This window comes from Sus scrofa, chromosome 3, assembly GCF_054392235.1.
Source record: "Sus scrofa isolate SSC_HxYL_T2T_F1_AM1 chromosome 3, Sscrofa_HxYL_maternal_Yorkshire_Landrace_v2.0, whole genome shotgun sequence".
NCBI lineage: Eukaryota > Metazoa > Chordata > Mammalia > Artiodactyla > Suidae > Sus > Sus scrofa.
Genome location: NC_139385.1, coordinates 14,347,075 through 14,358,422, shown reverse-complemented (window position 1 = coordinate 14,358,422; position 11,348 = coordinate 14,347,075). Strand labels below are relative to the sequence as shown.

Below are 11,348 nucleotides of genomic sequence, written 5' to 3'. Positions count from 1 at the left end.
GCTGGAGGGCGAGAGAAGTGGGGAACAGGGGGAGAACCGAGTCCAGGGGCTGTTCCCTTTGGGGTCAGAGGGAAAGAGCACAGCCCCAACCCACGGCTCCCCCGGCTCTGCCCCGTTTCTCTTCCCATCCTCTCCATTCCCCCCCCCCCTTATCTTCAGAGGCTGCACTGGGTCTGCTAATGGGCTTAAATCTCTACCTAATGACACCCCAAACAGGTCCAGGCTCAGTTTACACACCTCCAATCCTGTGTTGCCCAGGCGATGTTGAGACAGGGTTGATGATGAGAACTACGTGTCACATATGGGAGAGTCACTGTGGTCAACATGCAATCTCCTCCATCAAGCGGACCTGCAATCCGGTGACCGACTTAATGGTGAGGCTTTCTTTACACGGACTCTTCCCGCTTCCTTCTGTCATGTCTCCTGGGTTTTGTGTGTCAACAGCAGATGGCCAAATACACCAGCTGCTTCTCTGAAGCTCCTCTTTCTCTGCTGGGTGGTTGACAGTCTAGAGACGGCTCGGTGGGGCTACTCATGGACCAGCTCAATAAGAGGTTGAGACCCCAGGGAAGTTCTCCTGACCACTAACTGGGGCCGTATCCTCACAGACGTCAGAGGTAGAGGCGGGGGGCGGGGGGGGGGGAGGGGGGAGGGGGGCACTGAAATTAAAAGCTATTTCCCATTGCTCATTTTAAACACAAGGGGACATTTAATACTGTTCGCTTTTTTCCTCAAGCAAAGAACGTTCTTGCCAAGACTACGGTGAGTCTCCACTAAACTCTCCAGGTCATTTTTCCACCTGCCCTTGCGATGTTGTCACATGTGTCTCACGCTGTACGTGAAGAGCCAGCTTCTTACGCTCCCATATGCTGTTCTCCATGGCGATTCTTTAGAAACACGAATCAGATTGTATCACTTGCATGGTGGCTTCCCTTCTCCCTCAGAGGACATCGGCAAGCCCTCAAGCCTCAGATGTCTACAGCACAGGTCAGACGCGGTCTCAGCCTTTTGCTCTGAGCATGGAAGGATTACTTTGTCCTGCAGACACTTCACCAAACAACTCTTTTTAGGGGCGAACAGGGCAGAATTAGACCTTGGTCCCTCTAGCCTCTAGGAGATGAAACACAAGTTAAGAATCTATCAGAGGGTCTGGCTGGACAGTAGCCCTTCCAGCAGTGGGGGTTAGGGACGCCCTCAAGCGGCCAGGTCAGGCCTCGCAGAAGCCAGTCCAGCTCACCTACTTGGTCATCATATAATTTGGTTATTTATGAGTCTCCCTTGGGCTCAGGTTCCTCACATCTAAAATGGGGATAATGAAAGCACCCTTCTCGGGAGGTGGTGTAAGAATTAACCCAGACCATAGCAAAAAATAAATAAAAAAATAAATAAATCATACATAGTGCCTGACCCAAAGAAAGTATTCAATAAATAATCAAAAAAAAAATGTTAACTGTACACCTTCAGTATCTTTTTCTCTCTCAAATGACCCCCATCTGAATTCAATACTTTCCCCAACTATCAGGTCAGATCTCCCCTTTGGCTGCGGGTCATCCAGTCTCAGTCCTACTCGCCAAGTCATACTGATGAGTCTAGCTGAAGTGAGAGACAGAGACTCTGTGGAGTCTGATGCATGAACACCTGCAATGGGTGCTTTTTAAGAAAAAGAACACAAACTTATGAATGTAAAATGAGGTGTTAGGTTTTGGAAGAGGTCCTGGCAAGTGAAGTGGCTTGAGGCTGAAACTTCACAGCTTCCTGGTAACCCCACCTCTGCACACCCCACTTTTACCCACAGTGCGATGGGGAGCTCAGAGGCTGGGGGAGGCAGGCCTTTATCGCCCCTCCTCATCCATAAAATGAAGCCAGTAAGACCTCACTGAGTTCCCACAACCAACCTAGGAAGCAGATACTGGTTTCCCATTAATCTTCCGTCAGTTGCCAAATCTTGCCTATTTGATCTCTGAAACGAACGGAATCCCTTTTCTTCTCTCCAGCCCACACCTGCCTACTCTGATTCTCCATCCTCTCTCACTGGACAGTAGTGAGTCTCGAAACTCCGGCATCTGCTCTGCCTCCCACAGTCCATCTTCTACTCAGCAGCCAGAGTCAGCTTGTTAAAGGGCAAATGGGATCACATCTGTCCCAGCTTTAAATGCAACTATGACTTTCAATTGGTCTTTTTAATACTGTAACAGTGCACATGTGCATGCACACACACACACACACACACACACACACACACCTGTTACATAATGTCTTTGTGTCCCACTCATTTTTATTTTTATTTTTTAAATATTATTATTATTATTATTATTTTTTTTTTTTTGCTTTTTAGGACTGCACCTATGGCATATGGAAGTTCCCAGGCTAGGAGTCAAATCAGAGGTACAGCTTGTCAGTCTACACCACAACCAAAGCGAGTCGGGATGCAAGCTGTGTCTGCGACCTACACCATAGCACATGGCAAGGCTGGATCCTTAACCCACAAGGCGAGACCAGGGATCGAACCCACATCCTCATGGATCCTAGTCCGATTTGTTAATGCTGAGTCACGAAGGGAACTCCCCCACTCATTTTAAAAATCAGTACATCTGGAGTTCCCGTCGTGGCGCAGTGGTTAACGAATCCAACTAGAAACCATGAGGTTTCGGGTTCGGTCCCTGCCCTTGCTCAGTGGGTTAATGATCCAGCGTTGCTGTGAGCTGTGGTGTAGGTCGCAGACAAGGCTTGGATCTGGTGTTGCTGTGGCTCTGGTGTAGGCTGGCAGCTACAGCTCCGATTCGACCCCTAGCCTGGGAACCTCCATATGCCACGGGAGTGGCCCAAGAAATAGCAAAAAGACAAGACAAAAAAAAAAATCAGTACATCTTATTTAATAGATATTTACATATTCTTCAGGTGTGAATGGAAATTATACATTTTATTCATATGCGCACGGACAGCTGAAAAATTAATCATGTCTTTGACCATCAAGAAAATCTTAACCAATGCAGAAGAGCAGTGATTTTAAAGGCTGCATTAAGGGAGGGAACATGTCCCTTTTGTTTTCGCTGTGCCCCAAAGCCCACTTTACTACCTAGCACACAGTAGGTTTTCATCAGCTATGCCAAAGGCAAGAATGAGTGAGTGCATAATTGACAGATGTGACTAGTCAAGGTGCTTGTCACACAGAAGCACTGAATTTCACTATTCCAATGTTCTGAGCCTTTAAAGATTGATAGGCAAGACCAGAAGTACTATATGATTGAGTTTATCATCTAATATTAATCACGAGGCACCAAAAAGGTCTTCCTCCCTGGGACACAACTGTTTCTCCCGTAGCAGCTGGTGCCCTGCTTTACGCAGGAGTGCTTCCTCTTGCTCAACATGAAGGACCTCTGGTTCAGGTGAATATCCTTTTGAGGAACCTTATTTTTCTAGACAAGATGCGTTTCATTACTGGTTAAGAGTCTAACGCTATTACCATCAACCATGCAGTCAACCTCGTGGGTGTTCTCCACTCCCTTCCAGGTATTGAAGACATGATGAGAACACCGCCTGCTCCATCCACCTCCTTCCCAGCTCCTGTCCAAGACCTCAGCCTCAGTGCTGCCCTGATCTCTGTCTCGTCTTCAGGCTTTGCCCCACTCCAGTGTGTCTCCTCCTGCCTCCCCGCCCCGCTGCACTGAGGTGTGCAGACAGCTGTGGCTCGCCTCCCTTGGGCTGAACGACACACCTGTTCAGGCCCCCTCTAAGCTTTGCGCCTCTGGGCACCATCCTGGTGGCAATCCTGATTACGTCCCTGGCTTACGGCAACACCTACTAGACTGCTCCAGAATGTGGGGGCTGCATGTGCTCTTTATACGGGACCTCTATCCCCCCAGTATCTCTCTTGACATGGCAGAGTCCCCTGGGATTTCCCAGCAAATGACCACCAATTATCATCAGCCCAGTGACTCGCCAAGTGATAAAGTCCCTAGGAAGCAAAGAAGAAAATATTCAAAGAGGTTCACCTCTCCCGACTTGTCCCCAGCTCCTTCCAGCCAATGTGAAGGAATTTAATGCACCCTGTTGCCCATCGCAGGCTTTCTGCACTTGCAGCCTGATCTCTCAGTGGGAAACGAGAGGTTTTGTCCCCTAGTGACAGGCTGTCAGCAGCCTGGAGAGGTACCCTGGGGATACAGTCCTTCTGATGCCCCCAAATCACATCACTACAAATGTCAGGGAACAGCAGAGTCCGATGGTCAGCTTTCTTGTCAGCAGGCGGAGGCAAAAGAACAATCCCTGTGGCGAAGTCCTCCTGCTGTTTTTTCCTCTCAAAGCCCAAGAGCCAAATTGGGGTTGGGGACAAGAAAGTGGCTAAAGAAAGCCTCATTCAGTCTCTGAAAGTTGGTAGAAAGAGGCTGGATGGTGGTTCCTTCTTGATTTTTTTCTTTTCCTATTTTTTTTTTTTTTAAATGGGAAGCCAAAGAAGCTAAGAATGCCAGAAATGAAAAGGAAGATGCCAGATGGAGGGAGGCAGAGCAGGTAAGAGTGATAATGAAGACGGCACGATGCCCAATGAAATGGGGGAAGGGGAGCTTCCCCTGTACTGGGAAACAGCCTACAGGCCACAAGAAATTTCAGGGCAGCCTAAACAAAAATCCTTCCCCTTCGCCTTAGAGATCCCGAAAGTACATTAACCGGCCTCTACTATGGTCTGGCCAACCTCATATGCCACTTACCCAGAAGTTCACTCCTGTCCCCCCAAACTGGGCTGGCGACCATTCCTCCTACATCGAGTATGTCTCCCCGGTGCCTTCCAAAATCAGCTCATCCTTTTTTCTTTCTTTCTTTTTTTTGCTTTTATTAGGGCTCCACCCAAGGCATATGGAACTTCCCAGGCTAGGGGTTGAATCGGAACTGTAGCTGCTGGCCTACACCACAGCCATAGCAACCTACGATCTGAGCCACGTCTGTGACCTATACCACAGCTCATGGCAACGCCTGATCCTTAACCCACGGAGTGAGGCCAGGGATCGAACACACATCCGCATAGATACCAGTCATATTTCTGCTGTGTCTTGATGGGAACTCCAAAAACATCAGCTCATCCTTTAACCGCCCTCCAGGAGCCGTCAGCACTGCCTCTCACCCGCTTTCTTGGGATCACGCTGGCAATGACAATACTGGGTAATGCAAGCCTCTAGCAGGCCAACCGGTAATCGTGAGACACTGGGCAAGTTACCTAAACTTTCTGCGCCCAGTGGCCTTTCAGATGGGGACGGAAAAAATGATGCCTCCTGCACTGCGTCATGGTAGAGATGAATGGAATTGGTCTATGCAGAGTGCATACAGTGGCGGCCCAACACATGCCAGCCTTCATACGGTTTGTCACACAGGGTGGCACCTGCTCAGATGTTGTTCCGAACGACTCTGTAGTGGCCTCACCAATACCTCTTCGACCAGACCAGAAGTTCCTAGAGGATAGATGCTATGCCTAAAACCTTCTGGAAATGCCTCAGAGCGATATTCATGATGGGGATTCAAAGAGCCCCAGAAGAGCAACATCCGTGGGTATCTACTGTGTCTCAAGATTTGCAATAGATGCTGAAGAACCAGGATGGAGGAGCTTTGAGGAGCTCACCTTGGGGAGGGGGGCTATGCGAGGAGGCACATCTTTTCTTTTTTTTCTTTTTTTTTTTTTTTTGTCTTTTGTCTTTTTTGTCTGTTGTTGTTGTTGTTGCTATTTCTTGGGCCGCTCCCGCGGCATATGGAGGTTCCCAGGCTAGGGGTTGAATCGGAGCTGTAGCCGCCAGCCTACGCCAGAGCCACAGCAACGGGGGATCCGAGCCGCGTCTGCAACCTACACCACAGCTCACGGCAACGCCGGATCGTTAACCCACTGAGCAAGGGCAGGGATCGAACCTGAAACCTCATGGTTCCTAGTCGGATTCGTTAACCACTGCGCCACGACGGGAACTCTGGCACATCTTTTCTAAACTAACAGCATCCCCCACCCCATTTTTTTCTTGGGACTGCCTCCAAATCCTTCGGGAAGAGGCTGGTGGCAAGCTTGCATTGGTATGAGCAGAGCCACAATTTGTTGAACATTTTGCTTTGATTAAAAATTAATAGCTGCTTTTGACCCATATGGATTAATTCCACTCTCTCTAAGTATCTCCTTAATTGACAAAATACCATTAGGTGAAAGAACCAATTAAACCAGCACATGACTCCCTCCCTCCTTCTGCCAGCCTTCATCCTCCTTCCTCCCTCTCCGTGTTGTCCTGCCTGAGTGTTTTAATAGACCATTTCCATCCCAGCACCGTGAGACGAATTCCTCAGTAAACACACAAGAACAAAGGTGGGAGGTGTGCTGGGTGCAGAGGCGAGGCCATGCTGAACCCACCAACAAGCGGAGGAGGAAGGCCTGCGGAAGGGAGGAAAAGACAAGCGATCCACTTCCATGGCCTGAAGAGACTGACAAGTGCAGCTCCTGTCAATTAACCGGCACTCCCAAGCTCATCAGCCATCCGAGGCTGCTCAATGCGCAGCTTTGTCTTAGTTTGGCACAACTCCCTGCTAAACTCCCCGGAAAGTGCTGACAAGGTTACTCTAATAACTGGCTGGACAAAGTCCACCCACTGTACATTGCAACACGTGCTCTGCGGCCCTGGCAAAGGGGCACGAATCGCCCTGTCAGGCTGCAGGAAGAGGTCAGCGGGAGGAAGAAGGGTAACAAAGTGCTAGGACCAGGCCCCAGGGGTAAAGACTGTGCCCTCTGCTGGGGTTTGCGAAAGCTTCTAGGTCTTACTGAGTGAGTGTTTCTCGCCTCTTTCTTCCTAAGCCTCTGCCAAGGTGGGTGAATGGGAACACTGTGTCTTTATTGGGGCTGGAGAGCTTTAAGAAACCTCCACTGGGGATGGATCCAAAGGACTCACTGCCCTGAAACAGGAGATGCTTTTATGCCTAAACCCTTCTTTCATCCGGAGAACTACAGACTTAAACAGCTTTCCAGGGGAGTGTCTGAAAGCAACCAAACTGGTCACTTCCAACGTCGCGAGTAGGTAGCTAGGGACCAAAGTGACTGAGGACAGATTCTGTTTTCCTCAGCTCTGTTTTCTTCAGTTTTTTACGATGGCACAGCCCAACATGGGATCCAGGTCTGTGCCTTCTCGTAGTTGTACACTGAGACAGCAATGGGACACAGGGAGCTGCATTTTAAAAAAAATCTGGAAGGGTCTTGGGAAATCACCTACTCAGTAATATGTTATCAAGAAAAATTTCAAACACAGAAAAGCGGAAAGAACTTTACAGCGAACACCCCCCACATACCCGACACCGGTGTCCTTCTACTTAACATTTTATTAAATTTGCTTTATCATGTACCTATCCCACCTGGCCAGCCTAATAGTTACCTATCATTCCAACTTCCTTTAATTGCTTTAAAAAAATGTTTTTTTTTCCTTTTTTATGAAAATATTTACAGTGTTGTGCCAATTTCTGCTGTATAGCAAAGTGACCCAGTCATACATATATATATATATACATTCCTTTTGCTGTATTATCTTCCACCATGGTCTATCCCAAGAGACTGGATACAGTTCCCTGTGCTCTACAGCAGGACCTTCTCATTGCTTATCTGTTCTAAATGGAATAGTTTGCATCTACTAACCCCAAACTCCCGGTCCATCCTACCCGCTCCCCTCTCCCCCTTGGCTATCACATGATCCAGCAATTCCACTCCCGGGCATATATCCCAACAAAACTACAATTCAAAAAGATACATGCACCTGTATTTATTTATTCACTTTTTTGTCTTTTGTCTTTTCAGGGCCGCACCCGAGGCATATGGAGGTTCCCAGGCTAGGTGTCTAATCGGATCTGTTGCTGCCGGCCTACACCACAGCCACAGCAACGCCAGATCCAAACTGCGTCTATGACCTACACCACAGCTCACGGCAATGCCAGATCCTTAACCCACTGATCGAGGTCAGGGATCGAACCCACAACCTCATGGTTCCTAGTTGGATTTGTTTCCACTGTGCCACGACGGGAACTCCATGCACCTGTATTTTCACAGCAGCACTATAGTCAAGACATGGAAACAGCCTAAATGTCTATTGACAAATAAATGGATTAAGAAGATGTGGTACATAAAAAATGTATTTTTATTTTATTATTATTATTTTTATAGCCACACCTGTGGCACATGGAAGTTCCTGGGACTTCCATAGAAATCGGGACTGCAGCCGAGGCCTATACCACAGCCACAGCAATACCGGATTCAAATGGCATCTTTGACCTACAGCGCAGCAATACTGGATGCTTAATACTCTGAGCGAGGTCAGGGATCGAACCCACATCCTTACAGAGACAATGTCGGGTCCTTAACCAGCTGAGCCACAACACAAACTCCTAAAAAAAAAAACCCAATTTTTAAAAAGCTACCTGAAGAACACTTTTTTCTAAGTCAAGTCTTTGGAGAAAGGCAAATCTATGAAACGGACAGAAGTCAAGCTACTCCAGTTGAAGCAGGTCAGGCCCCTGATGTCCTAACAACCCACGCTCACCTCCACCCGCCCCTGGACGCCAGGGAGGACTGTGTGACATTACAGACAACGCCTCACCTGGCAAATGAGCCACTGGGACCCAGGAAGGGTGCCACCCCAAGGCCCACATCCTCATCATGTGTTCTTGGGTAAGTGATCGCATTACCTTGCATTTTTTTTGGTTGTAAAGAGATTACACAAAACGAAGTAAAACCAGCAGCAAGTTCCTGGCGCGTGGTAAGTAAATGCTCTATAAACGACAGCTGTTCCTTTGCTCATTATTAGCATCATCCGCGTTATCATTACCGACAGTGCCTGGGAGAGGATGAAGTGCAGGCTGGGAGAGGATGTGCAGGTGAGAGGAAACGGTGGGAAGCCTGTTGGGGGCGGGGTGGACACTCAGATCCCACCGCTGGGCCCACAGTCGGCCTGGAATCACTCAGGCAGGCTCACAGTGGTACGTACCTGAGAAGAATCCCTGTGTCTTGCCCCTCTCAAGGAGGTGGTTTCAAGCTTTGAAGGGAGAGTAAGTACAAATATTTTGGGAGCTAATTTCTGCAGCAATTCAAGGTGTTCCTACTGCTATTATTAGAGGCATTGTTCCAGAAGCCGAGGAGTTATACAACCGCCGTGCCCCTCGGGAACAAGACCTTCCTCTTTCTGTCTTTAAGCCACACAGACCATTCAGGGTGACTTTTCTGATCTTCATCTGCTGCTTCCCCCATGGAAAACCTCACCGTCCCATTTCTCCGCCCCATCGCATCAAACCAAACCCAAACTCTGAGCTGATCCAGCAGGTGTTCCAGGTGCTTTTTGACCTGACACCAAACGCCTTCCTAGACTCCTTGTCACCACTTACCCGCTTCCCTTCCCCTAGCTGCTGGGTGCACCAATCTTGCTTCTCCTGGGCACGCTGGATCATTCTGTGAGTCTGCGCCTTCGCAGAGTGCAGAATGCAGGACTGACCAGGCACCAACTAGGCACAGAGCTGGCATCTCCCAAGTCTGCTCACACTGTAACTCTGTAATGCGGCTGCTCTGAGCCCATTTGACAAAGAAGTGGAGGCCCAGACAACACCTGGGTGCCCAGCGGGTATGTGGTTCTGACTGTGCTTCAGAAGCCAAGGTGGGCACCCTGCTCAGCCTGGCATCGCTCAGGATACGGTTCTGCTGCCGCCACTTCCAGGAAGCCCTCCCCCCCCCCCTCCAGTGCCTCCTTGGGCCTCCTGCAGCACGGCACAAAGGCTTCTGGGGAATTCGAGAGAAGATGGAGCAACATAGGAAACAGCGCAGGTTTCAGAGCTGGGTGCCTGCTTCTAATCCTGGTTCTGAGCTTCACTGGTCAGAGGCCACGTCCCTCTTGCGCACCTCATGTGGCCGTGGTGAGGGTCTACCCAACTAACACCTGCCCGGTGCCTGCTCCATAAAGGGGGTGGGGTGGGGGATTTGCTCAGTGTCAGCCTCTCCCCTCCCCCTTCCTCAGAGTTTTTATCTTCCCCATAAACTCTGGGCTCCTGGTCACGAAGCAGCCAGGGCATGCTGAGGGCGGGGGCTGGCAGTGCCTGGAGCACAGGACACCCGCTGCCACACCGTCTGTCTCTGCCCCCTTAAGCTGAACACAGAATCTTACTGAGGCCACACTGTGGCGCATCCCCCACAGACACGGAGGAAGCTGCCAGGTGCCAATACGTGGCCGGTCACGTCCGAGCTGCAAAGGAGCCTGGGGCGCTGCGTTTATGACCTCAGTTTTGCAGGTAGTGAAGTCCAGGTGATTGGACTCTGAATTGCGCAAAACAAACAGTGCCTTGTCTGAGGTGAGGCTCAGGTGACATAGTGGGATGGTGCCCCCAAAGGAACCGAGAACCCTGGCAAAAATGCTTCCCTGGACCCAGCCTGACTGGAGTTTTAAAAGAGCCAGGGCTTGTACCGCTTAGCTGCTGCCCTGATGACTCGGGCTCAAAGGACACACATGTCCACTTACAAGCCAGGAATTCTGCAGCGACATGCAGTTCACGCCCAGAGTGGACGCCCCCTGCTTTGAGATCCCAAGGTCTTTCCATTTCTCCTGGAAGCCTGTCCTAGAGGCGTCCAACAACAAGGAGCTACCCTGCGCGTCCCCTTCGTGAAGGGTCAGCGGGCCTCATTCTCCCATCACTCATGGCCGTGAGGGGACAAAACTGTTCTCTCAGAATCTAACAAGGCAAAGGGGAGAAAAGGCCACACGACTAATGATCTAAAATGTGGATTTTTTTTTTTCCATTCTTTCTTTTCCAGCCACCCTGCCGCATATGGAGTCCCCAGGCCAGCTGTGGAGAAGCCAAATTCTCAACCCACTGGGCGGAGGACGGAACCTGCGTCCCAGAGTTTCAGAGATGTTTTCCATCCTGTTGCACCGCAGCAGGAACCCCATTTTTTTTTAATGGCTGCACCCCCATATGGAAGTTCCTGGGCCAAGGACCGAATCCAAGCCACAGTTGCGGCAACACCAGATCCTTTAACCCACTGCACCAGGACAGGGATTGAACCCACGTCTCTGCCTTGACCGGAGCCGCTACTGTCGGATTCTTAGCCCACGGCGCCCTGGTGGGAACTCTACCATGTGGGCTTTGTAATACGCACTTACAAACAAGGGTAGGAGTACGGCATCTGTCCTTCCTCCCCTTTTGGGTAAATGAGGCTGGTCTTAGCTCTCCGTCCTCAGGGGAGACCACACAACCCCGATGAAGCGCCATGAGCCGCCCGATGCAGCATGCAGGCTGTCCTGTTTCCCACAAGCCGGTGTTGGGAGTGGCTGCAGAGGGACAGGCAGCCGTTCTGAGATCCCTAAAACGTCCTC

The 11,348-nt window shown here is 50.0% G+C and overlaps 1 protein-coding gene and 1 long non-coding RNA gene across 9 annotated transcripts in view; both read right to left on the bottom strand.

Moving 5' to 3' along the window:
• Positions 1-11,348, bottom strand: part of AUTS2 (activator of transcription and developmental regulator AUTS2) — a 1,184,853-nt gene that overhangs the window by 304,836 nt on the left and 868,669 nt on the right.
• Positions 4,797-11,336, bottom strand: LOC146404412 (uncharacterized). The gene is made up of 2 exons (XR_014840360.1): positions 5,950-11,336; positions 4,797-5,637 (listed from the first exon to the last, which is right to left on the bottom strand). It is a non-coding gene; the product is annotated as an uncharacterized LOC146404412 (long non-coding RNA).